Source organism: Poeciliopsis prolifica, unplaced genomic scaffold (genome assembly GCF_027474105.1).
Source record: "Poeciliopsis prolifica strain line A6 unplaced genomic scaffold, Auburn_PproV2 SCAFFOLD045, whole genome shotgun sequence".
Taxonomy (NCBI): domain Eukaryota; kingdom Metazoa; phylum Chordata; class Actinopteri; order Cyprinodontiformes; family Poeciliidae; genus Poeciliopsis; species Poeciliopsis prolifica.
The window spans coordinates 506,760-534,216 of NW_026562420.1; the positions used below are offsets into that span (position 1 = coordinate 506,760).

Sequence of the window (27,457 nt, forward strand, 5' to 3'; positions counted from 1 at the left end):
CTAAAATCGGTGGATGAACAGTTTTTCTGTAACAGTAAGGTGTCCATTCGGCATTAGCTCATTGAGCAGTGCATGCAAGACCGACAGCTTTAAGACCTTCCTCTTGGTTCTGATTGGTTGTTTTTGGTCGGGAGCTGTGCTTTTTAAATTCAGACGGCAGCAGCAGTTCAGGGAGAAAATGGAGGAGTTTGATCTTTTCACAAGGGGTATGAATACCTTTGCAATTAGCTGAAAGCATGGAGAACAGAATGAGAATACTCAAGAATAATAGTCAATTTAACTTTCAAGCATAACAGTCCAGAGCAGTTAAATTAACTTGTCATTTGAGTCTGTTTTCAAGTTCCCTATCTGCATCTTTATTTTCTCAGTTGGAGTACACTTTTCAAAGAATTGCATTAGCATAAAAAAAACAATCTTACATAAAGAAGCGCACAAGAGCGAAGAGTGTTGATGAACAATTTAAAAATCACATCACATCTGGTGTGTGAGGACTGAGTGAGAATAAATCAATTTTTATAATGTGCTCTTTGTATGCAAGTGTGTGTGTGTGTGTTTTAGAATTTCTTACCTATTTCCTACCTACTCTTTATAAGAAAAAGAGTTAGGATTAGGCTAGTAATAGTAATAGTAATAGTAATAGGTTTAGGGTACGTATCAGGATGGGGCTATAGAAATGAAGGAAAAATGAATGGAAGTCTATGCAAAGTCCTTGTGAAGATAGAAAGACATACTGTAGGCATGCGCGTGTGTGTGTGTGGGGGGAGGGGTGGGGAGGGGTGGTCCATGGCTAAACCTGAAACCCGTAAATGTTTAATTCTAGGTTTGGAACCGAATGAGCTCTGACTGACTAAAGAGATTAGCTGCCCTTTCTACAAACATGTCCACATATATTATACATAAATCTCCCCATATTGTACACCTCACTACACACAGTTGCATGAAATTACATTTTATGTCACATAATTGCAAGTCCCTTCAGTGATTAAGCGCAAATGTTATGCTGGCGGACGACTTGGTTTGATGAAAGTTAAATCCTGTCTGCTCTTTGTGAATATTTGCGCACCGTGTTGCTTCTTTGTGCAAATGAAAGTGGGAGTGTATGTGTCTTTCCAATGCACTCCATCTGTAGCCTTTCCAATTCACTGGCTACAGATCCCACATAGTTTTATTTGCTGAAACCGTCAGTCCCTCCATCCTACATTTCCATCTATCGCCATAAATACTTTTACATGAACAAATATGTATAGATTCTATACAAAAAAGATTTATGGCCTTTGGATTGTTCTTTCCTCCCTTCCTTTTTTTCTTCACTGACCTGGGAAATGCTGACCAGGATTTACTATGAGAAACAGGCAGATGCACTGGATTAGCTTGATCTATCTTCCTCAGGGAAACTGTTGTATATGTAAACAAAATTAAATCCATGTGGAACAAGGTGAATTTCACATAATTAGCTGATATTTGTGATAAGGGAATGATATGCAGTAATTTCTGTACTGATTTGGCCTCTGCAGCTCCTGTACCTGTTGTTACCTGGTTACATGGGACTCAGCTCTGGGTCTGCTCGATTCTCCTCTCCACACAAACAGAATAAACGGGTCTTCCTTGGCTTAACAGCTTTCTTTCTCATTCACACCACAATTACATACTTTTTGGTTAAATATGGTGAAAATGGAATTAAGAAAAATCAAAAATAGAAAAAGTGGAATTTGGGAAAAAATAATAATTAAATGAATTTTATGGGGCCCTACCTTTAGATCTGCCATCCCCTGACATTTTCTTATGACACGCACTACCTACCTAAGCCTTGTTTTTTTATTACAGACCATGTACATGCTTTCATTAAAACACCAAATGGTTCGAGGAGCACACTTCATTCGAAGTGTTGACTCGGCCTCCAAGTTTCCTAGATCTTTATATAACGGGGCGTCTGTGGGATGTGCTGGACAAACATCCTTCATCCTTCGCCGTCTCCTCCTCCAATCTCAGATTTCATCCCGCTTTATCTCCTCTCTCAGCTCCAGTTCTCCTTTCTCCACTTTGTGGTTTTCACTCGTGCTCCGCTCTCCCTCCTCATCTCTCTGCCCGAGTTTATATCCCTATTCGTCTTCCTCCTCTCTCTCTTTTTTTTATATCTCCCTCCATCTCTTACTTCCTCATTCCGTTACACTCTGCAGATTTCTCAATCTCAAGCTCTATCTTAAATCTCAGAAATCATCCGTTCGCACCCCACCCTCACCCTCACCCACACCCTGCTCCAGCCCTCTTCCTCCCTCTTGCTTGCTACTCCTCGCCCCATATATTCCCAGACATACATATCCTCATACGCATTCAGTCGCTCTTCATCTCTCCTTCTCCCTTTTTCTTCCTTGGTACCAGTATTTCATGCGTGAATAATCTGCGCTGGTATAATCCTTTTTAGCTATTCTACCCTGTAGCCTAATGAGCCTATAGCACTCTTACACCGTCTCTCTTTTCTCACACCAGCACACACAAACACGCGTGTGGAGCGGCTATCAGTACGCGCAAGAACATTAATACCGCCTTAACAGGATTTATCTCACTTTTTGATGCCTCCCCTCTTTTCATTTCTTTATTTATTTACATTTTTTTTCCCTCCCCGGTCGCGGCTCAACTTCAAACCGACAGCTTCCCTCACCCGTTCTTTAATCATCCCGTGATTAGCATTCCATCTTCAGCAGAAATAAAGGTAAAACGGCTCACGGGCGAACCCACGCTGTCACATGCTGGTAATAAGCTGGAGATAAGTGGTACACGCCCGTCGCTTTATCATATGTGTGTGAAGGCAGCAAATGAAAAGGTTCCTGAAATGCTAATGCGGGCAATACCTGCCAAAAACCTCCCCAAAAAACAAACAAAACAAAAAAAACAAAAAAAACGACTAAGCCGTTTTCTAAAAGATTTCCTTTTTAAAAAATTACATTTAAGCCCAACTATTCAGATTGAAAATGATTTTCATTCAATCAAACAGTGTGCTTCTTTTTAATGATTTAAAGGGGAATCTCTCAGACAACAATAAAAATAAATAAAACTATGAATTTTTAAATAAAATGTCTTTATATATACATATGTAAATACAAAGGCGTCTTTAAGAGCAGTTCAGCGCCATTAACAGGTACTGTTAGCACACAGCCTCATGGACAAACATGGTAGTGGTGACATGCTGAAGGCAGGAGACTCTTAAAAGAGACGGAGGCCCAACTTCAAATTGCAAAGTCAAATTTCTTTCCTATGTTTTGTTTAACATGAGCAGCAACTGAAAGTGTCGTAGTTACTTGATTGCGCTATAAAGTGTTCCTGGAAAAAAAACCCATAATGATTAATATTTTAATCTTCTGGTTTTGCAGTTCTTTTTATGTGACTTCCACTAACTTTCAACTTTATTACACACAACTAGTGTTGTTTTCTTTGAATCAGTACCAGTACTGAAAAATTGTAGACATGTTTATTATTATTATTATTATTATATTTTCTTCAACAAACACCTCTGTAGAAGAGCATGCTGCAGTTGTTGGGCGTGTTTTGCGTTTGAACATTGTTGAAAGAAATTCTCCACATTTAATAAAACATGGATCGGAGCGGTGTGGGCACACAGCATGTCTGAGAGTTTAAAATATCAATATCAGCCCCATTTCCCTGATTAATTATGCTGTTTTTCCTCCTCCAGTCCATCATGTTCAAAGTGCTGCGCCGTCCTCTTTGGAAAGCAAAGTAGGACAGAAGGCTTACCGTTTGTCTCCGTCTCCACTTACCTCACTCATTCTTTTAATCAGTCTCTCATCGCCAACCTTCCCGTTGTCTCCCCTTCACCTCACCCATTTTTTTTTTGTTTTGTTTTTGGATCCGTGTTGATTTCGACTCCCTCCCCTCCACCCCGACTCCATCAGTCTGTCTGCGCCTCCATCTGCTCAGTCACTCCTCATTGTCAGGTCTACTGCCAGTCATTTGACAGCTGTATAAATTTTAAATGCATAGCACATTTACAGCCAGGTAATTAGCCGAAAGGTGCCGCAAAAAACTTTCCCGTGACCTCTGATGGCAGACTGCCTGAATTGCTAAAACTCTGAGTTAATTCGCAGGAGAGCAGCGGCTCACGGCGTCAGCAAAACTTCATACGAGGCTGTAGTGGAAAATTACCAGAATTTAACATCTGCTGATCACGTTATACCAAATGCTTGTGAACTCTCACCAAAAGAACAATTTGGGTTACGTGTAAAAGGTTGGGAGTTGTTTTCTACAGCTGCATCAGAACCAGACTGTCTCGCCCCTTGTTTTGAATTCCTTATCCTTGGTATAAAACTCAAGTGTTGTTTCTGCCTGGAAGAGGTTTTCATCCAGACCTGCTTCATTATTGATTATCCTACAAGCTCTTTGTATTTTGCACAATATATGAATAAATCTGATTGAGTGATATTGCCTGACAATGCTCGGTAAAATAGTTTATTTCCACAACAAAGGCCAAAGTTCGTAAAGAGCATTTATTGTCACTATGCAGCACAAAGCTGCATAGGATTGTAAAGAGACAGGATTTTATTTTCTAATCAGAATATGAAAAACGTTTCATGCATTTTCCAGCTTTGATAACTAGACTTGTTGCAATAAATCAATTAATCGCGCAATAAATTAAATAATAATTTTCATTAGCATGGTTTATCATTTTTCCCTCTGGATGACGAAGCCCTTCAGTCTGGTGCTATTGTCTCAACTAGACCGCTTCTTTTTTTGAAGGACAGTTTTTCTTACTGAGACTTCAGAAGTCATTCTATTTGTTGTTTTGTTGATTTATTTTTGGATATTTAAAATGTCTTCCAGCTACGGTGTTAAACACAGTGTTTGTTATAATTTAACTGTGACCAAACTGAAAAAAGGGATTTTTACCGATTGCTCTCCGTCCAGTCTCGCCAAGGGTGAGCCTTTCTCAAGAAACGTAAGAATCCTTAAGGTTTTCAAATGCATGTGCGTTTCTTCAAATGAATAAAATCCCAATAAAATACATTGGTTCAAAAAATAAATAAAAAATAGGTGAGAACATTTGCAAGGTGCTGTACGTTGTCATCTTGAGTCTGTAAAAATCTGAACGGCAGACAGTGTGAGTAACACGTTCCGATGTTCCACATGCCTCACTGTGAATAATCGTCGCTGTTCAGAACCGTATTGTTACGATCTCATTGTCAAAGCAATGAGGTCTCTGAAAACCTGATTGTTAGGAATGTTGATAGTGATGCAAGTGAAGCAAACAGCAGCATGACTAAGTCTCTGTTGCCTGGTAATTACAGTGTGTGGAGCGGCAGATTGAGGACATGATTTTGTGGATTTTTGGAGGGAGCGCAGGTGGAACGTATGAAAAGTGTCGGAGGAGGAAAAGCTGCAGATTCACATCGTGCATGAGTCGGAGCAAAGGATGGAATAAAAAGGCACACATGTCTCCAGCACTGCACTCTTTTGGTCAGCTCACCTTGTTGTCTAGCCAAGACCATGGAGAGGAAATATTAGACATTTTAGATCAGTGTTTTTCAAAGTGGACGCCGTGATCGATGAGAAAAAATTTAAAAACAATAAATAAAAAGGTGAAATACATTTTTAATCAAATTGTCTGTTGTATATGTTTTTGTTTTGTTTTTTTACGAAGAAAACTATAATCTGATCTTTATTGTTAAACATGAGTGAAAGTAATTTATTTTAACATGCATGCTAAATTATATTTAGCATGCTCATCTTTCTGATTGGCTTCCAGTCAATGCTTTGCTCTTGGAGCCAGCATAGCTAGCACAGCTGGATTAGCCAGCATAACCAGCATAGCCAGCATAGCTAGCATAGCTAGCAAGCACAAAATGGAAAAGAGTATGACAAGAAAAAGAGCAGAGGAGCAGCCCTGCTGTGGAGGATGCCTCAGTGAGAAACTAAAAACTCACAACCAGTAAGGTCCCATAGTTACTTTGAAAACGTAACTTTAATCGGATTACTGGTTATTTCTTGAAAAAGTAACTTAGATCACTTCTGTGGTCAAAATTATTCCTGAAAGAAAGATGGGTTTGTAGTTTTTATAGTTGATGCATTGAACAGGGAGTAAAAATCAGACCGCTCGCTACAATGAGCCAGCGGTCTGTATTATGAGTGTTTTATAAGCCTGTTGGCCCACCAGGCTTATATAGAACAAATATTAAAGTAGAACCAGATTCACTGTGAGGGCAGGAAGACAGGAAGCATAAACAATCACTAAAGCTTCACATTTGGAGTACTTTCAATGGGAACAATAACATCAGAGACATCTAAACACTGTAAAGTCCTACAAAGCATTGTTGTGTAATTTCTACACTTGAAATGAGGCAAAACTAATTTTCAAGTAGCTTTTTAGCATGATGTTTTGAGTAAAACATTATTGAATATTGATAAAAAGTACTACTTCCATTGGCAGATTAGATCAAAAAGCCAGATATTATTCCAATGTTATGAGTAAAAAAAAAAAATAACTAAATCCTTGCATTGGAACTGGAATGATTGACCTAAAACAAGCTCCTGTATTTTCCAGAAAAGTTAGTAGTCACGACTGACTGAAATCAGAAGGTATGTTTTATGAATTATTAAATAAAAGTGAAAAAAAATATTTTCAATATCACACGAATAAGTTTCTTAACTAACTGAACTTATTAAAAATTATGGCAGTGATGCATGTAAACAACTATATGAGAGTTGCTCATAATTAAATCAGGGTGCGAGCGCTCGTCATCTCTCAGCCAATCAGAGGAGACGTTGGCGCCTTTCAGGCCGCAAACCCCGCCTACTTGGAGGTTTGGACGTAAAAAAGAAAGACCACATTGGGAAATATGAAGACGGTAACGGAAGACACACGTTAAAGACCAGACCAAGAGGGAACGGTTGCCTCCTTTGGAGCCAACTTCGACGTCTAGTCTGCCAGAAAGAGATCGAAGTTGGCTCAAGCCGGTCAATTAATTAGGCTCTAGAAGGGATCAAGGAGTGGGAGTGTAAGGGTGAGAGTTAAGCAGAGAAAGAAAGAAAATCTCAGCGGGACAAATCAGTTGAGGAACCTCCGGCAGTGGGTTTGAGGGTTCACCGGCTCGCGTGTGTCTTCGTGATCAGTTTATAGCCAAAGTGATAAAGAGACCAGTTGGGGGAGCAATAACAAACACGAGGGAAATCAAACAGGAGAAACTGCAACTCTCGCTAAACATTGTGTTAAGCAGGGTTTGATGTCTGTTCTCTGTTTGAGCTGCACAACTGAGAAGTAGTGATTTTTTTTTTTTTTTTTAAGGCCAAATGGTATTTAACTGCACGGCAGCAGCTGGTGAGGAGAGGAGTTACTCAGTGGTGAAATGAGACAACAGAAGGTTGACTCGGCTGTCTCTGGAGGTACATACAGGATGCTGGCTTTGGATCAAATCGCTGTGGCTTCTATTTCTCCATCGGCCTCCTAATCCGGAACCGCATTTCGTCCCAGCCTTTTAATAAAGAAGAAAACCCCAGAGGGTGTTGATTGAAATGTGGTTTATAACCGTATTACATTCAAACCCAGGGGTTCATTCATCATCCAACCTTTGCTGTCCATTTCTGTATAACTATTGTCTCAGAGTTAATCTCTGAAAACAAAACTCCTCGTTTATCTGACGGCTAGAAACTTGAACAACGCAGAGGGAAAAGGAGTGTTTTCTTTTTTTTTAACGAAGCAAACAGTTGCTGCTGCGTGTCGGTGCATCAGAAACATAATTAGGAGCACAAATAATAAAGAAAATAAACAGCTTCACTCACAGCAACTACAAACTCTTTAACCCAGTTACATGACAAGTTGAAACACTGATTCCAGTGCGTGTGACATTATCAAACAAGTTCACAAGCAACACAAAAAAAATAGTATTTATTTTAAATTATTTTATTAAAAATGATTTCATAAATTCACCATAAACCAATCAGATTTATGGAGAACATATGATTTATTTGTGCTTTTTGCCTATTAAACCTGCTTACATTTAATCAACACCGCAGAGATCCTTTCTTTGTCAGATGTGTGCCGAGAAATAGGATCCAACACGGTCCAGTGCCAGTCATCCACACTGCCTGGGGTCAGAGTTTAAAATATGCTCGTCTTCTGCTGGGGGCTTATGTTCATATTTGTTATCAGTCTCTGCCACCGCATAGCTTTTTATGCTGTCACTCACCAACTACACCACCATTTTGAATAAGTCATAAGCCTCAAGAAAAAAAAACATTTCCATATTATAACAGTGTTCAGAAAATCAAGCAGGTAGAAAGGAGGATGGCTGGAAGGTTGGACTAGAGAGCCCTAAAACGTATATAAAAGTAAAATACAGAGGACAAAGAGAAGAATGTCATAAAAAAAAAGGTGCATGGTTAAATTGGAAGAGAATCAGATGGGCTAATCGGGAAAAGGGGATGGTATGCATTTCTTTGTAATGCTTGTGTGTGGAAATGGAGACGCAGAAAATCAAAGGTTTCCTTTCAATATTATCTCATTGGAGCTCAGACTTGTTCAATGTGTGCATCAAATGTCAAAAACGGAGATAATTTGTTTCAAAGTGAGTGAAACGAAAAGATGATGTATCAAGAAACCCAGGCCCGTTTTCACAAAACTACGTTAAAATACTTAAATGTTTAAAAAGCCTTCTTTTTTGTCGCTTTTGATGTTTGAATTAATGTCCCATGGAAACCCATGGAAACTGAGAAGCAAAGAGGACCTTGATACACATGGGAGCAGGAAAATATGCAAAATGCCAAGGTGGTATTCCTCCACGGGGCTCAGTCAATAAAAAAAATAAATAAAATAAATAAAGATCAACCAGCCCGATCATGTTTGTTTACTGTTGAAAATGTCAGTGCCTGTGGCTATAGGCAAACAAACCACGGAGTATAGAGCCACATGCGGCTGAGACTTAATATTAAATGTGTTTCTGTGAAAGCCGAGGGAAAAATTTTGCACATCGGATCAGTAGCTCTTTATTTTGGCTTTAATTGGAAAGTTTATTTTTTGTTTCGCTTAACTTGTGAATGAGAAACTTTAGCTCCCTGCTTGCCTCTCTCTAATTTGTCAAAATCAGTCCAAACTAATAAAAACAGATTATTTTTTTTAATCATACAAGCTCGAAGAAAACCTTATATCACCTCAAAGAGTTAGTCAAAAGTGTCATAATCAAATCAGCAGTGTAAAATTATCCACATCACACATAACACTAATTCTCAACTCTCGGCTGCCATTGTTGCTTGTGTTCAACCAGTAATTTGACTGTCCAATTACACAAGGTTAGCTAGCTATTCTTTTGACAGAGTGCCAAGATGTAGGACAACCTTGCAGCAACTTATTCTTTTTTCTTGTCACTATGAACACTAAAGCTGAATATTATTTTTGCCTCTTAATTTCTATATGTGCCATAAGAAAATTAAAGATTTACTTTTATTAGAAAGTCACTTCCCTCACAAGATGATTTTTGTCCCTCTGCATTTAATTTTTGTTGGACATCACTGAAAAAGCCTTGTTTATTATTATTATTATGAGTGTTATTATTATTTCAATGTTTGCATTCTCATTTCTGAGCAGACAGAGAGAAAACATCTATAATCTAAAAGCGTAATCTCTGTTTGTTGTTTTGCCGTTCAGACTCATATTTACCCAACTCTGTGAATTTCAGGTGTTCACAATCATTCCCCTCCCACTGTGTGGAAAAGCTGCACCAGCTGCACCTGTTGACCCGCGCCACAGCACAACAGCATCGGCGGGGATCAGGGTCATTATTCTCGGTGAAGCTTAATGGAGAATGGAGTGACTCAAACACCGCCTGGGTTAAGAGTTCGGTTTCCCTTAGCGGCCGGCCCGCATTACCATTCTGCAAGCCACTGTGAAATTGGAAGATCCTCTGGACCAAAACCCGAGACGGACGAGACTCCGGAGCTTTTCGAGCGTCGGTGCAACAGGACAGACGGGCGGGAATGTGCGACACGGCGGGCGGCGCATCCGAGAAACGCAAACGTCGCATCTGGATTGGCTATAATGCTAATCCAGGGGTTACATCAACAAGGACAGTGATATCGATTTGTCTCTTTTGGCTCTAGTGGCCAAAAAACCAAGTGCTAAGACAGGAAAGTAGGTACAGAGAGAGAAGGAGACGTGCGGCAAAGGTCACCAGGCCGGGAATCGAACCTGCGACGGGAGTTAGGCCTCCTTATGTGGATGGTGGTCAACCCCTCTACCACCACTGCCTGTTCTTTTGTTTCCTGGTATGCTAGAAATATCCACAAATGTTCTGTGGATATTTTGCACCATCAATTTCTATTTTAACCAAAGTTTCTCCACATTTACATGATATAGTAAATTTTAGTTTTTTTTTAGGCTCTAAAATGTGAAGAAATTAATAAATGTCAAAAACGCCTAACATTTTTGGTCTAGTGAAAACAACTTAGTACACTTGACATTAGACAAAACTAACTTACAAGTAACTTTTCAGAAAGATCCACGAGCTTCTTTTAATTCAATGATTCCTTAATATTGATGAAAAAGCAATTGGCAGATTATTTCACTTATTGCAATACTTTTTCTGATGTTTTAAGTAAAATAATCTACTTTTTGATCAACATTAAGAAATTATTTACTTAAAACAAGCTCCTATATCTTGCAGAAAGTTTACTTGTATGTCAGTTTTGTTTTATCCCAAGTGTACTAAGATATTTGCACGAGACACTAGACAAAAATAATTATGCACGAGTTTTTGCATTTCAATTTTTTTCGACTTAAAGTTTCATCGAGGAGTAAAGTGCTGCTTGTCCCACATGTCAAACTATAACCTCCTATCAGTTTCCTTTACCTTCATAATTGTGGGCTACTTTGTGTTTGTATGAGAGCTTATTCGAAAGGCGTTGGGGTTTGTTGTCGTAACAAGGTAAAATGTGGAAAAGTTCGAAGGTTCTGAGAGATTCTGTAAGGCTCTGCAGCTCGGTGTCGATCTGTGACCGACCTTTCATTATCCAACCGAAACGAGCAAATGACATTCACACGTTCATATTCTATCTCTGCTCAACAGAATGTCATCTTTTGTCCTGAATCCAGGTGGTGTACAGCGGGTTCATCGTTGTTGACGTTTGTTGAAAACAATCGTCCATATTAGTGGGAATTATCACAGTAAACACAGAGAGCTGTGTTATTAAGCTGAAATGGCATGGTGCTAAGAAGAGGGAAAAAAAAAACAGCAATGAGATGAAGCACATTAAAATACCATTGTGGAGGAAAACAAAATGATAGGGTTTTTTTTCTAATATACACGTACAATGACCTCTTTCATTTTAGACAAGATTGTTCTTTCTAATCTGCAGAGACTGATCTTTCGTAAGATGAATTTAAACTAATTCTGTGAAAGCCTAACGCCTTTTAGAGAATATTTGGGGGCAATCACCAAATCGAAGACATTAAGGACAGAGCAGGAATTCAAAGTCTCAAGCTTTAAGTTCCTCATCAGTCAACATTCAAGCTTTCAGCAAAAACTTGAAAAGTTTTTGTAAAACTGCAAACTTTTCGAGAAATGATCGCCAATGTAAATGATGTTATTAAAGCAACACTCCAGAAATGTTTGTAATGAGGGAATAACATTAAAAAAAAAACTAAAGAAAGTAAATTTTACATAACACTGCCCATTTAAGAGCCATTGTTAAAGGTCCAAAGAGCAGCAGGTTGCAGACCCCTGTTCTAAAGCTGTGGAAATCCACAGCCAGACAGGAGAGTGGCAGTCAGACTTCGCTGAGATTTCTCTCCCAGATTCTGTCTTGGCTCGACCACTCCTCTGCCTGTGTCACTGTTTCTCTGAGGCCTCTGGGAGGAAAGTCACAGCTTCTAATGGGCACAGATGGTACGACACCATGAGCCAAGTAATGTGTTAATATGCAAGTCTGTTGCTGAACTCTTTTCAAAGGCATTATGTCAACACGGAGCTTCACCTTTTCTTGACACTCAAAAACAGAAATCATCAAAATTTTATTCAGGGATGTCTCTTATGCCTGGAACCTGACTCTTAAAGGGCCAGTGTTATGTACGATAGACTTTTAGTGAATTCTGGGTTGTGTCATGATGTCATTTCCTCATCAAAAACAGACCTGGAGTGTTACTTTGATTATTTCATGCATGTTTGAGAAATCCTTCAATCTCCCAAGGCAACCATTAAGCTGGGAGGAGCTAACTCCACCTTCAAGACAAAGCTGCAGTTACCAAGCCTCTGAACCGCCGCCTCACAGAGCAGCCCTTCCCTGCTGAGACTTCCTCTCTCAGCTCCTTCAGACTAGCCAGCAGTGATTAGCAAACAACTGGTTGAACTGCACATGTGCAGAATTCATGATAGGAGCTACTTCTCAGAGCAATGCTGGTAAAGATATTATTAAAGGGTTAACAAAAGAGTCATGTTGCGATGATTTCCTGAAGGCGGAGTTTCAGAGAGAGAAGGAGTTTCTTAAAGAGGCAGAGACATATCAAGTTACATTTCTTTTAAGCCATATTTGATATTTTTTATAACAACTAAAGGGAAGCTACTGACTTGGTTGTGCTATGAAATGGATCGATGTGCCTGTAAAATACTTAAAACTGTCCCTTTAAGACACGATCCTGCCCTCTAACATCAGAAATCTCAGCAGTGTCTTGTGTTCAGGCGTTCCTGCGTGTGAAGGCCCAGATTCCAGAACGAAACAATTTATCCCCGGATGTATGTCATGAAAACTGCGAGTAAAAATGTTAAATGTAATTGAACACGCCAACACCTTCACATGACTGACACAAGCTGTTTGTATATGTCCACCTGACGGTTTGTTAGTCCTGCGCTGTAGCAAGATAAGCAACAGGGAATAAATGATTTGTGTGTGTCCGTGTGTAGGTGTGTGTGCGTGTGTGTGTGTGTTCCTGGGTAAATGCATGTTTCCTGTCAGCCTATCTGAGAGAACGCCGTGAACCTTTCTGTCACTCTGCATCTGCCCGCTTGCCACATGCTTGCTAACAAGGACCTAGCACCTCGCAGGCTAATATTCTTCCTGCCCGTCACACACACACACACACACGCAAACACCCACAGCATATAAACTAGGTAGCAGCCAGGCTGCTTTCTGCCGAACTGTGCAGGACTGACTAATCAGCGTGACTCAGATATCTCTGTGGGTCCAAGACCTGGCCGGATGCTTAATGCAGGATGTCAGAAAGTGCCCACACACTCACAAGGAGGTGAAACCTTCCTGGCGCTCGGTGTGTGTGTGTGTGTGTGTGTGTGTGAGAGTGTGGTGTCGCTCGAATCCTCCGTCCTCGCTGAGTTTGCCTCTGTCAACAATGAAGGCGGCGACTGGCCACGTTTGGCTGTTGCTGCTGCTGTTGTGTTACTATGTGGCTTTAGGTGCTGCACCAGTTAAAACGGCGTAAATGTCAGATATTATCTTCAGCGACGCTCAGAGGAAGACGGAGGCTCAGAGAGGGTGCAGGAAACGAAAGAGCAGACCTGATCAGATGACAAGAAACTAGCAGGATTTTGGGATCACTTCACTCCTGCACTCTTTTGAAGCTTTTGAGATTTTTGTTTTGAATAAACTGGGAGCAGAACCACCATTGTTACATTAGATCCGTTATGTTCCATAAATCCACAAAAAAAAATAATGTCCCATTATTTTAACTTATCCAAGAGATTGGAGGATTTTCTCAATAATTTTTCCTTTGTAATTCATGAAAACTGAGTGTGTATAGGCAGCCTACAACACACTCACTAAAACGTATTATACTTATAAGATGGCATCCTACACTGTAGATGGTGACCAAAAACGTGAAGCAAAGTTAAAGAACAACAACATTTTTGTTTTTTTGTTTCTTCAGTTTTTCGGTTTGGATTTTAAAAAACTCAGACTAAGTTCGGTGGCCACTCTTATGTGAGTGCATGTATGTGACAGATTATAGTGCAGCTTGAAATCCTTCATTTAGCAACTTATTACAAATATGATTAAATAGATATCGCACAAATTGCTTTCAAGGTAATTTATTGAAGAACAAGCCATAGGCAGCTAAGTAAGGATCGGAAAATAAAATGCTTTTGGCAACGGGAACAAACATTAGTATCTTTTTTTTTTAATGGATTTAGACCTCTAAGCGACTCACGCAGACTATTCAGCATCAGACGAAGACATTATCTGTAACAGCAAGATGTGCACTAATAGCACATCAAACTCTGGGAGATTTTTGTATTTCTTTTTTTCGTCTTCACTACATCAGTTCCAAAATATGAGATTGCATTTCACAGTCGCAGCACGGCTCTATTCATCTCCATCATAAAGCGGAGGTACGCCACCGAGAAGGGCTGAAAACCCTTTAATTTTCACGTCAAAAATATGGATTTTGAACAAAACAGTGAGAAATTTTCCACAATGGATCTTATCTGAATTTTTTCTCCATTTAGAAATGCTTAAAAACACATTTAATTACATGTTGTTGTTTTTTTTAATTTTTTTTAGATCATTAAAAATGAGCACCTAATATGAGGTATTTTCAAAAGCGTGCCTTCCTTTCAGGAAGCGGGTGCAGCATCAGCAGAGCCGAGTGGTTTCCTCTCCCCTCGGCGTGTTTCCATGTGTGCGTCTTTGGCAGGTACAGATGAGTTAGCGGACCAGTAATAAACTATTTAGCACTGAATACTTAGCGAGCGGCACGCTGCTGAGCACACACTCCTGCTGAATATGAATTCACCAAAGCAACAAATATGCCATCTTGCAGTGTTGGGGAGGGGAAATGTAGAAATACAGTTTCTAGTGATGTTTTTTTAAAGAGCTGAAACAGAGTTGCACACTTCATAAAAAACAAAACCGCTTCTTGCGGCTAACCTGACCCTTTGCCGGACAATTGAAAAACACAAGCTCAAGTGAACTTCTGCTTCAGCCGATGTTTCAGCTGTAACCCATGGATATGTGTTTTTGTATCTTTTCTTTTTTGGCAAAAATCTCTGCAGATGGAGCATGAGGCCATGGAAATTCACCTTCATGCAAACCCACACAAAGCTGAGGGAAAAACACCAGTTCGTAAATAGAAATGGAAAACATTGCCTAGCAAAAGAAAAAAAATTAAAAAATAAAACCCAACATTGGATGTAAATACAGCAAACTGCTGGAAATAAATCTTAGCTGTCAAATTTGTTTTTCCCAGGAAAACATGCGTTGAGGTGGAATTGAAGCAACATGGAAGACTTTTTGTTGTTCTCGTCAAAACGTGTCAACAAACCCTTGCAAACAATCAAATTGGAGTATTTGATTTATGTTTTGTGGGTAGCAGCTATCAGAACACACTTCTCTTCACCTCTTCACCTCTGGTCTCTTCCACTTGCTGAGACTGTTTGTTGGAATTTACCTGGAATACCTGAAAAAGTTTCTGCCCTCTGATGAATGCGACGCATGTTCTGCTGCATAGAGAGCATTTAATCAGACGCTTCATGAACTCCTTTAGATAAAAATAAGAATAATTATCCTCCGTCTAATCAAATGCGCGCCTTCTGGCCACGTTAATGACAGATGTGGGACAAATTCAGCAATCACCGCCAAATTGTAATTAGAATAGTACAAAACTGTCCTACATGAAGACCAGATTTGCAACATAAGTTTGAATCAAGTATTTTTTTATTTTTTTTTTTTTACTCTCAAAAAGTATATATATATTATATATATATATATATATATATATATATATATATATATATATATAATGCTCATCAAAACTCAACTCAAACCTTTTAAATGATCAGGTTGAAGTTTCAGCACGCATCACTTTCCTCTAGCATTATTTTCTAACTATCGTTAAAGAACATACAAAGATCAGTTTTAAACAAAAATTGGTTGAGAATTTTTACCTGACATGTTTTATTTTTGGGGGAAAAAAATGTGTTCTGCTAATTGAATCCGTGAAAAAAAGGTCAGTAAGGAATCCTTGAAATTATAATGAGTTGGGTGCACCGATAAATCAGCAAGTCGATAAATGTGTGTTTGCATGACAACTTTTGATGCTGAACTCAGCATCTTTTTTTATTTTTTAGCTATATTTAGCAACATTTCATAGACCAAAAAAAAATAGAATCGGCAGATCAGGCTATTTAAACATCGGCGATCGGTCAGAAAACTGCAATCGGTGCAAGTCTAACAATTAGATGAAAACCTCTGAAAACAAATTTACAACCATTTAAAAACAAAAAAGAAATAATTGCGTATTTAGAGGTTCGTCCACTTTAAATGGTCTTTTTCTTTAAAAGCGAAGCAGATAAAATCACGTTTGGTCCAGGTATCTCATGTGTGTCTCCATGTGTGTGTGTGTGTGTGTGTGTGTGTGTGTGTGTGTGTGTGTGTGTGTGTGTGTGTGTGTGTGTGTGTGCGTGTGTGTGGCTCGGTGCTGAATTTCAGCACCATGGACAGATGTCTAAAAAGCTGAGCTCATCTGGCCATGAAGGATTCCAGCACGTTGGACAGAGTCGGCGCCTAATTTAGCCGCGTTGCCGAGGAACCTTTCAAAACATCAGCCTTCATTTATTCATTCTCTCATCCAACTTTCTTTTCTTTCTTTTTTTTTTTCTTCTTCCCCCTCCTCCTTTGAAGGTCCTTGGCCAGCTAAAGCCCATTAGGTGAGATGTGGAAAGACACTTTGGACAGGCTACCAGTCCAACGCAGAGATAACACGGACCTGCAGACATTCAGTCATCCCTGAGGCCGTTTAGGAGGCTCAGGTCGACCTGAGTGGGACTGTTTGGATTGCGTGTGTGTGTGTAAGTGTGTTACACACACAGGTGTAAGCACCTGTCAGTTAGAAGTTGTCACTAATTCAAAGCATAAGTAGCAAACTTTCTAAAGAAATCCAAATGCAGCAAATCGTATCAAGACAGCCTGGTTCAAGCCAGGTTCTGGTTTCGCGTGAACTACAAAGAACTAACGTCAAAATATTAGACAGCATCATTTCTGTAAGAAAAACAAAGAAAAACCACCCGGCTAAATATCTCTCTTTTTCATTTCTGAGACAGAACAAACAAACGAACCAAAAGGAATAAAAGAGCGATAATCACAACAAAGGAGAACATTTTTAAAGCAGCTTCATCAAAAACGTTTTTTTGTTGGTTTGTTTTTTATTATTTTTAAGACATTGAAACATTTGCTAAGTGCCATTTTGAGACCTGGATGTTAAACTGCTTCCTTACCTGTTATTCTGCGATCATCTCTGCTGCACCATTCCCAGCCAGCACGCATGAGTGGGCCCCACTTGTGTTTGATGTGGGCTACATGGGTAATGAGTGGGCATGGGTTTTATCTGGGCGAACTGCATGGGACACATATGGTTAACCTAAAATGAGACCCATATGGGCTGGCCCATATGGGCTAAATGCATGGGCCCTATTCAGCAACTAGGTGGGCTATCTGGGAATGGGATAGTACTGGGCAACACTATATGGGGCCCATGTGGTTTCAGTATCATGGGCCCAACATGGGAAGCCCATGTGGGCTGACCACATTGAACCCACATGACATCAGCATGGGCTGACCATATATGGGTTAGACCTGGTGTGGATATGTAGGCCCCAGTCCTTTTTTAAGTGGGCTATCTGGGAATGGGATAGAAACGGGCAACACTATATGGGGCCCATGTGGTTTCAGTATCATGGGCCCAACATGGGAAGCCCATGTGGGCAGACCACATTTAACCCACATGACATCAGCATGGGCTGACCATATATGGGTTAGACATGGGTGTGGATATGTGGGCCCCAGTCCTTTTTTAAGTGGGCTATCTGGGAATGGGATAGTACTGGGCAACAGTATGTGGGGCCCATGTGGTTCTAGTATCATGGGCCCAACATGGGAAGCCCATGTGGGCTGACCACATTGAACCCACATGACATCAGCATGGGCTGACCATATATGGGTTAGACCTGGGTGTGGATATGTGGGCCCCAGTCCTTTTTTAAGTGGGCTATCTGGGAATGGGATAGTACTGGGCAACAGTATGTGGGGCCCATGTGGTTCTAGTTTCATGGGCCCAACATGGGAAGCCCATGTGGGCTGACCACATTGAACCCACATGACATCAGCATGGGCTGACCATATATGGGTTAGACCTGGGTGTGGATATGTGGCCCCAGTCATTTTTTAAGTGGGCTATCTGGGAATGGGATAGTACTGGGCAACAGTATGTGGGGCCCATGTGGTTCTAGTATCATGGGCCCAACATGGGAAGCCCATGTGGGCTGACCACATTGAACCCACATGACATCAGCATGGGCTGACCATATATGGGTTAGACCTGGGTGTGGATATGTAGGCCCCAGTCCTTTTTTAAGTGGGCTATCTGGGAATGGGATAGTACTGGGCAACAGTATATGGGGCCCATGTGGTTTCAGTATCATGGGCCCAACATGGGAAGCCCATGTGGGCAGACCACATTGAACCCACATGACATCAGCATGGGCTGACCATATATGGGTTAGACCTGGGTGTGGATATGTGGGCCCCAGTCCTTTTTTAAGTGGGCTATCTGGGAATGGGATAGTACTGGGCAACAGTATATGGGGCCCATGTGGTTTCAGTATCATGGGCCCAACATGGGAAGCCCATGTGGGCTGACCACATTGAACCCACATGACATCAGCATGGGCTGACCATATATGGGTTAGACCTGGGTGTGGATATGTAGGCCCAGTCCTTTTTTAAGTGGGCTATCTGGGAATGGGATAGTACTGGGCAACAGTATATGGGGCCCATGTGGTTTCAGTATCATGGGCCCAACATGGGAAGCCCATGTGGGCTGACCACATTGAACCCACATGACATCAGCATGGGCTGACCATATATGGGTTAGACCTGGGTGTGGATATGTAGGCCCCAGTCCTTTTTTAAGTGGGCTATCTGGGAATGGGATAGTACTGGGCAACAGTATATGGGGCCCATGTGGTTTCAGTATCATGGGCCCAACATGGGAAGCCCATGTGGGCTGACCACATTGAACCCACATGACATCAGCATGGGCTGACCATATATGGGTTAGACCTGGGTGTGGATATGTGGGCCCCAGTCCTTTTTTAAGTGGGCTATCTGGGAATGGGATAGTACTGGGCAACAGTATGTGGGGCCCATGTGGTTCTAGTATCATGGGCCCAACATGGGAAGCCCATGTGGGCTGACCACATTGAACCCACATGACATCAGCATGGGCTGACCATATATGGGTTAGACCTGGGTGTGGATATGTGGGCCCCAGTCCTTTTTTAAGTGGGCTATCTGTGGGATAGTACTGGGCAACAGTATGTGGGGCCCATGTGGTTCTAGTTTCATGGGCCCAACATGGGAAGCCCATGTGGGCTGACCACATTGAACCCACATGACATCAGCATGGGCTGACCATATATGGGTTAGACCTGGGTGTGGATATGTGGCCCCAGTCATTTTTTAAGTGGGCTATCTGGGAATGGGATAGTACTGGGCAACAGTATGTGGGGCCCATGTGGTTCTAGTATCATGGGCCCAACATGGGAAGCCCATGTGGGCTGACCACATTGAACCCACATGACATCAGCATGGGCTGACCATATATGGGTTAGACCTGGGTGTGGATATGTAGGCCCCAGTCCTTTTTTAAGTGGGCTATCTGGGAATGGGATAGTACTGGGCAACAGTATATGGGGCCCATGTGGTTTCAGTATCATGGGCCCAACATGGGAAGCCCATGTGGGCAGACCACATTGAACCCACATGACATCAGCATGGGCTGACCATATATGGGTTAGACCTGGGTGTGGATATGTGGGCCCCAGTCCTTTTTTAAGTGGGCTATCTGGGAATGGGATAGTACTGGGCAACAGTATATGGGGCCCATGTGGTTTCAGTATCATGGGCCCAACATGGGAAGCCCATGTGGGCTGACCACATTGAACCCACATGACATCAGCATGGGCTGACCATATATGGGTTAGACCTGGGTGTGGATATGTAGGCCCCAGTCCTTTTTTAAGTGGGCTATCTGGGAATGGGATAGTACTGGGCAACAGTATATGGGGCCCATGTGGTTTCAGTATCATGGGCCCAACATGGGAAGCCCATGTGGGCTGACCACATTGAACCCACATGACATCAGCATGGGCTGACCATATATGGGTTAGACCTGGGTGTGGATATGTAGGCCCCAGTCCTTTTTTAAGTGGGCTATCTGGGAATGGGATAGTACTGGGCAACAGTATATGGGGCCCATGTGGTTTCAGTATCATGGGCCCAACATGGGAAGCCCATGTGGGCTGACCACATTGAACCCACATGACATCAGCATGGGCTGACCATATATGGGTTAGACCTGGGTGTGGATATGTGGGCCCCAGTCCTTTTTTAAGTGGGCTATCTGGGAATGGGATAGTACTGGGCAACAGTATGTGGGGCCCATGTGGTTCTAGTATCATGGGCCCAACATGGGAAGCCCATGTGGGCTGACCACATTGAACCCACATGACATCAGCATGGGCTGACCATATATGGGTTAGACCTGGGTGTGGATATGTGGGCCCCAGTCCTTTTTTAAGTGGGCTATCTGGGAATGGGATAGTACTGGGCAACAGTATGTGGGCCCATGTGGTTCTAGTTTCATGGGCCCAACATGGGAAGCCCATGTGGGCTGACCACATTGAACCCACATGACATCAGCATGGGCTGACCATATGGGTTAGACCTGGGTGTGGATATGTGGGCCCCAGTCATTTTTTAAGTGGGCTATCTGGGAATGGGATAGTACTGGGCAACAGTATGTGGGGCCCATGTGGTTCTAGTATCATGGGCCCAACATGGGAAGCCCATGTGGGCTGACCACATTGAACCCACATGACATCAGCATGGGCTGACCATATATGGGTTAGACCTGGGTGTGGATATGTAGGCCCCAGTCCTTTTTTAAGTGGGCTATCTGGGAATGGGATAGTACTGGGCAACAGTATATGGGGCCCATGTGGTTTCAGTATCATGGGCCCAACATGGGAAGCCCATGTGGGCTGACCACATTGAACCCACATGACATCAGCATGGGCTGACCATATATGGGTTAGACCTGGGTGTGGATATGTAGGCCCCAGTCCTTTTTTAAGTGGGCTATCTGGGAATGGGATAGTACTGGGCAACAGTATGTGGGGCCCATGTCGTTCTAGTATCATGGGCCCAACATGGGAAGCCCATGTGGGCAGACCACATTGAACCCACATGACATCAGCATGGGCTGACCATATATGGGTTAGACCTGGGTGTGGATATGTGGGCCCCAGTCCTTTTTTAAGTGGGCTATCTGGGAATGGGATAGTACTGGGCAACAGTATGTGGGGCCCATGTGGTTCTAGTTTCATGGGCCCAACATGGGAAGCCCATGTGGGCTGACCACATTGAACCCACATGACATCAGCATGGGCTGACCATATATGGGTTAGACCTGGGTGTGGATATGTGGGCCCCAGTCATTTTTTAAGTGGGCTATCTGGGAATGGGATAGTACTGGGCAACAGTATGTGGGGCCCATGTGGTTCTAGTATCATGGGCCCAACATGGGAAGCCCATGTGGGCTGACCACATTGAACCCACATGACATCAGCATGGGCTGACCATATATGGGTTAGACCTGGGTGTGGATATGTAGGCCCCAGTCCTTTTTTAAGTGGGCTATCTGGGAATGGGATAGAACTGGGCAAAACTATGTGGGCCCATGTGGTTTCAGTATCATGGGCCCAACATGGGGAGACCATGTGGGCTGACCACACTGAACCCACATGACATGAGCATGGGCTCATGTCATGGGCCCAACATGGGGAGACCATGTGGGCTGACCACACTGAACCCACTGTGGGTTCAGTGTGGTCAGTACATATCCACGCCCAGGTTGGACCTGGGTGTGGATATGTAGACCCCAGTCCTTTTTTAAGTGGGCTAAATGAGACAAAATTGTAGAACAATGTACAGGGGTTGGACAATGAAACTGAAACACCTCTCATTTTAGTGTGGGAGGTTTCATGCCTGAATTGGACTAGCCTGGTGGCCAATCTTCATGAATTGCACATTGCAACAGTAAGAGCAGAGTGTGAAGGTCCAATTAGCAGGGTAAGAGCACAGTTTTGCTCAAAATATTGCAATGCACATAACATTATTTGGGACATACTGGAGTTCAAAAGAGGGCAAATTGTTCACCAAGACAGCAAGTCTTTGTGATTATCAAGAGCCACAGTATCCAGGGTAATGTCAGCATACCACCAAGAATGACGAACCACATAACAGGATTAACTGTGGATGCAAGACGAAGCTGTCTTAAAGAGATGTTTGGGTGCTAACCCGGATTGTATCCCAAAAACATAAAACCACGGTGCCCAAATCACGGTAGAATTAAATGTGCACCTCAACTCTCCTGTTTCCACCAAAACTGTCCGTCGGAAGCTCCACATGGTCAATATACACAGCCGGGCTGCTATAGCCAAACTTTTGGTCACTCGTATCAATGCCAAACGTCGGTTTCAATGGTGCAAGGAGCGAAAATCTTGTGCTGTGGACAATGTGAAACATGTATTGTTCTCTGATGAGTCTACCTTTACTGTTTTCCCCACATCCGGGAGAGTTACGGTGTGGAGAAGCCCCAAAGATGCATTCCAGCCAGAGTGTTGTATGCCAGAGTGAAGCATGGGGGTGGATCATTGATGGTGTGGGCTGCCATATCATGGCATTCCCTTGGCCCCATACTTGTCCAAGACGAATTGATGCTGTATTGGCCTCAAAAGGAGGCCCTACACCACGCTAATAAGTTATTGTGGTCTAAAACCAGGTGTTTCAGTTTCATTGTCCAACCCCTGTAGTTAACCTGTCACTTTCAAAATTTTGACTGTATGTCAAAGCAAAAGCTGCAAGAGCAAGATTCTCAAAACTTGGAAAGAATTACCCGAGATGTCAGCTTTATAGTCTTTGCCAAGGCAATTGTTACTCAGCTGGCCTCTAATGGAGTTGATGTAAGGTAAATTGTAGAATTTAATTTTTTCCTTGTAGGAAACCTCGACGATAGTAAAGGTTGGTGACCTTGACCATTGTCGAGGTCTCCAGGACGAAGGTGACCTCGTCTTGGAGATCACCCAAGGATATATTTTGCTGATAGAACAGAACATCCATGTCTTCCTAATGTTTGAACCTAAAACATGTTCACTGTGTGATATCTATGCCTGGCTCATTTACAAACACTAGGCTTCCAGAGGACCAGGATATTAAAACATTAAAAATAATTCTACAATGCTTTATTTTTTTAAACCAGTTCAGTATTGCTCTAGCCACACTTTGAACCCTTAACATTTTTCATGTTATTATTTTATGCTAGAACAGTCCAGTCCAGTCTCCAAGCCAGTACGCATGAGTGGGCCCCCCTTGGGTTTGTAGTAGGCCATATGGGTAATGAGTGGTCATGGGTTTTATCTGGGCAAACCTCATGGGACACATATGGTTAACTAAAATGGGACCCGTATGGGCTGGCCCATTTGGGCTAAATGTATGGGCCCTATTCAGCAACAATGTGGGCTAACTGGAAATGGGACAGAAATGGGCAACACTATTTGGGGCCCATGTGGTTTCAGTATCATGGGCCCCACATGAGAAGCCCAATGTGGGCTGTCCACATTAAACTAACATGACATGAGCATGGGCTAACCATACATGGGTTGGACCTGGGCAGGAAAATGTAGCCCCTAGTACTTTTTTCATGGTCTAAATGGGACAAAATTGTAGAACATTTTAATCGACAATGTGGTTACCCTGTCACTTTCAAACTTTTCACTGTATGTCAAAGCAAAAGCCAGTTCAGTATTGCTCTTGCTACACTTTGAACCCCTAACTTTTTTTTCATTTTATTATTGCAGTCTGAATGTCTTAAAACATTTTTTTGAAATAATCTGTTTGAAATATATACGTAAACTCATATTCTGGTGCTTACTCAAAATTAAGCACAGAGTGGTCATGGTTGAGCTTTAGTCCTTGTTTTATTTTTAATAATAATAACTTTTTATTTTATTTTTATTATTATTTTTTATCAATTGGATGTTTAGACATCCATAGAGTTTACTGCAGCCTGTTCGCAGCAAGATTTAATTTTTATTTGGACAAATAGTTCAGATCAGACCATTGTGAAAAATATCACAAATGTTTAGAAAATAAACAAAACTCATTAGTAAGTGAGAGACAAGAGTAAAATTTTGAGCATCTGTTTTTTCATATATTTGCAAACATTTTCCAAGTCATCAGTATAAATAAAAATAAAAAATAAAAAACGTAACATTTCTGTTAATGATTCATTTGGTTCCAATTACCTTTTTGTTCATTGTTTGCTCTGAGGCACCGTTGCCAATAAAGGTTGGTGAATTGAAGTACCGGTAGGCACTTTACACATCCACTGAAGAAAATAGTTCCAAAACATATTTGAATAAGGAGGACAACGAATGTATTTATTTACATTGAGAACTTTTGCTACATCGGTTTTACATTTGTTAAACCGATGTAGCACTCTCAAAAATTAATCTTGTGTTTCTTGGAAAACGTAAAATGACCCGCGGATGGATATGCGGTTTCAAAATCAAGCCTGTTCTCTTCATCAGTCCGTTGGCGCGGAGTCTGCCTGTTGGCTGATCTACGAAAGAATCTGTAAGTACATTTCTTCTGTTTTACCTAGTACCAAATTTTAGGGAGAGATTTTAAATCGCTTGTTAAAAAAATTGTTGCTCGTAACAAATCGGACGACAGTATCCCAAAAGAGACTTAATTGTTATTGTTATTTTTGCTTTTCTTTAGGGTGATACTTTTTCTGATATTGCTAACACACACAGCTACACACAATAAGCAGATTTTAGTGCAGACCGATTTCAAACGTTGTGGGCCAAACCATTTTCAAATACCGCCGCCATTCTATTTGTTGAGCTGCCATTGGTTCATTTGAGCGCCAACGAGGCAGAATGAAATCGGTTCACTGAAGAATCTATGTTGCTAGCAGAGGTTGTTACAAAGTGTCTGGACACAATAAAACCATTTGTATGATTTAAAAAGAGTAACTATTGTGCTTTCATTCTATGTACTTGGGCTTTTAATAATCTTTCTCACAGTCACATCAGCATGCATGGGTGGGTCTCATGTATGGATTCAGGCTGGTTTGGCTGGGACCCATGCAAGATTATTATTGTCGTTTTTTTCAATAAAACTGCATTGAATCGTTTAGCTTTGGGCTATATAGGTAATGATAAGAGGGCATGGGTTTTATCTGGGCCAACTGCGTGAGGCTCAAAAGGTTAACCGAAATGGGACTCATATTGTTGGCTCAATTGGGTTAAATGTATGGGCCCAATTCAGCATTAACGTGGGCTAACTGGGCATGGGACAGAAATGGGAACACTATATGTTGCCCATGTGGTTTCAGTATATTGGGCCTAAAAGGTTTTTTGTAAATAGGATGAAGGCATTGTAGTTCATATTTTTAAATTCTTTTTTTAATTGTTGTGTGACACTTTAAAGCGTTTTGTTATGTCATAGTTTATTTCAATCTGCCGCTATTGTGTTGGTCTAGAGTAGTCATCAGTGTCAGGGTTCCTGTGTGTGTATGTGAGTGTCGCATCTTATTTCAGCGAGGATCTTTGTGAGGAGCCCGTGGAGCTTGGCACAGGTGGAGGAGCAGCAGAATCTTCAGTCTACGCTAGATTGACTGAAGATTCTACTGGTGTATGCTAGATGGTTGCATACACCGGTAGTCACTCTGGCCTCTCCTGTTGTGAACAGTTTTTCTGAGAACGTTTCTGTGTCTACTAGAAGTCACCTGGTCTCTGTGTTTGTTCGATCCTAGGGGTTTTGTCGCCTCATTCGAGAACTCACCAGTGAATACCTGCGTGCTCGCTCCGCCGATTCCACTGCCTCCACTCCACCCTTCGAGCTTCCAGCTCTCTTCCATTCCCACCTCGCATTTACCTTCGGAACCGCTGCACACCCTCTCTCAGGAACCTGGCATCTCACACCCACGCCTCGAAAGACCCGCACCGAAGTAAGCCTGTTCCTGTTTCCCCTCCGATCAGTCATTCTAAGCCCGTCATAACTAAGTTATCGTTTCAGGCCAACCTGGTCGAGTGGTCCTCACCCTTCCGCTGATGTCCGGGAAATAGATTTTATTTTGTCCTGTTGTAAATAAATCACTCACTCATCCCTATCCAACGTGTGGTTACTGCATGTGGTCCGTAAATTGAAACCCATCATGTCAATCAGTGGCCAAGCCTGAAACAATATTGAAAGATGAAGAAATTCTTTTTGATATTTTTGCAATATTTAGCTAGCAGTTATGTGAAATGTACTTATATTTAATTGTAGCTCTATTTTTTTTATATGTACAATGTTTTAGGCTTTATTAGTTACATTTATAGTGATTTTCTAAACTTCTCTTAAGAGTAATACTACTGTCTTAGTCCTGTCACGTTAACAAAGAAATTAGGATAATTGCAAAACTGTTCAGTGTTTACAATATAAGGCTTCAGTAGTTAATCTATACAAAGGCTGTTTTGCCTTAATTTTTTTATTTTTTGAAAAGTCTAAATGTTATATTGCACTCATAAAATATATATTTTTGCAGGCTTCAAGAGGATCAGCGTGTGAAGATCACTTTATAATGATTTGAAAAAGGTAATTAATATGTTAGTGAAATTAAGCACATAAGAGTGATATAATAACAAACTGATGAACAAAAACAAAATGTTGTCCTGTTATTGTCATTGTACTTAAGGTTGCCATGGCTACAGAAATTGGAGGAGCATCCTTAGAAGACACAATACAACCAGCTGTGCGATTCCTCATGTCCCATGAACTGGAAGTCCAGTTCAACCTTTTTGGCCAACATTGGAAACAAGCTTGGACCTGCGTCTCTTTGATGTTTTGTATTGTAAATATCAGTTTTTATTGTCAGAGTAACTTTTTTTTTTCACTTTTCTTTCTTAAACATATGTTAATTTATTTTGGTTGTTTTATGCTTTTGTTTGTTATTTTTAGTAATGTTTTTAGGTTAAAAATTGAGTCTTCAATTTTTAATTTTATTTGAACAGTATTCTTTCACTGTTGTTAAGAACTTAAAAATTTGAAGGTAATATTGTTTGCATTTCAAACAATATTAAAATAACCACAAAACCACGATAGAACCTATTAGTTGATTTATATAGATGGATATATTTTAAATTTACAGTAAGAATATAGTTTCTGTACATAATAATGATGACTCAAGAGTCCTTTTGATTATGGCATATCTCTGCAAGCATTTTTGCCCCATGAAGGGGGAGATGCAAATCTCATGAATGTTACATTGTGCTAAAATGAAACACTAATACAATTTGTACCTTTGCTTGTTATTTCAGGGGACTTAAAAGAAATTATCCATCTACAGAAT

The 27,457-nt window shown here is 41.3% G+C and overlaps 1 protein-coding gene and 1 long non-coding RNA gene across 2 annotated transcripts in view; one reads left to right on the top strand and one right to left on the bottom strand.

Annotated features, from left to right (window-relative positions):
- LOC129376823 (protein phosphatase 1 regulatory subunit 29-like) overlaps positions 1-27,457 on the bottom strand; it is a 194,038-nt gene that overhangs the window by 142,660 nt on the left and 23,921 nt on the right. The window lies entirely within an intron of this gene.
- Positions 24,507-26,835, top strand: LOC129376826 (uncharacterized). The gene is made up of 4 exons (XR_008607837.1): positions 24,507-24,693; positions 25,880-26,074; positions 26,654-26,703; positions 26,804-26,835. It is a non-coding gene; the product is annotated as an uncharacterized LOC129376826 (long non-coding RNA).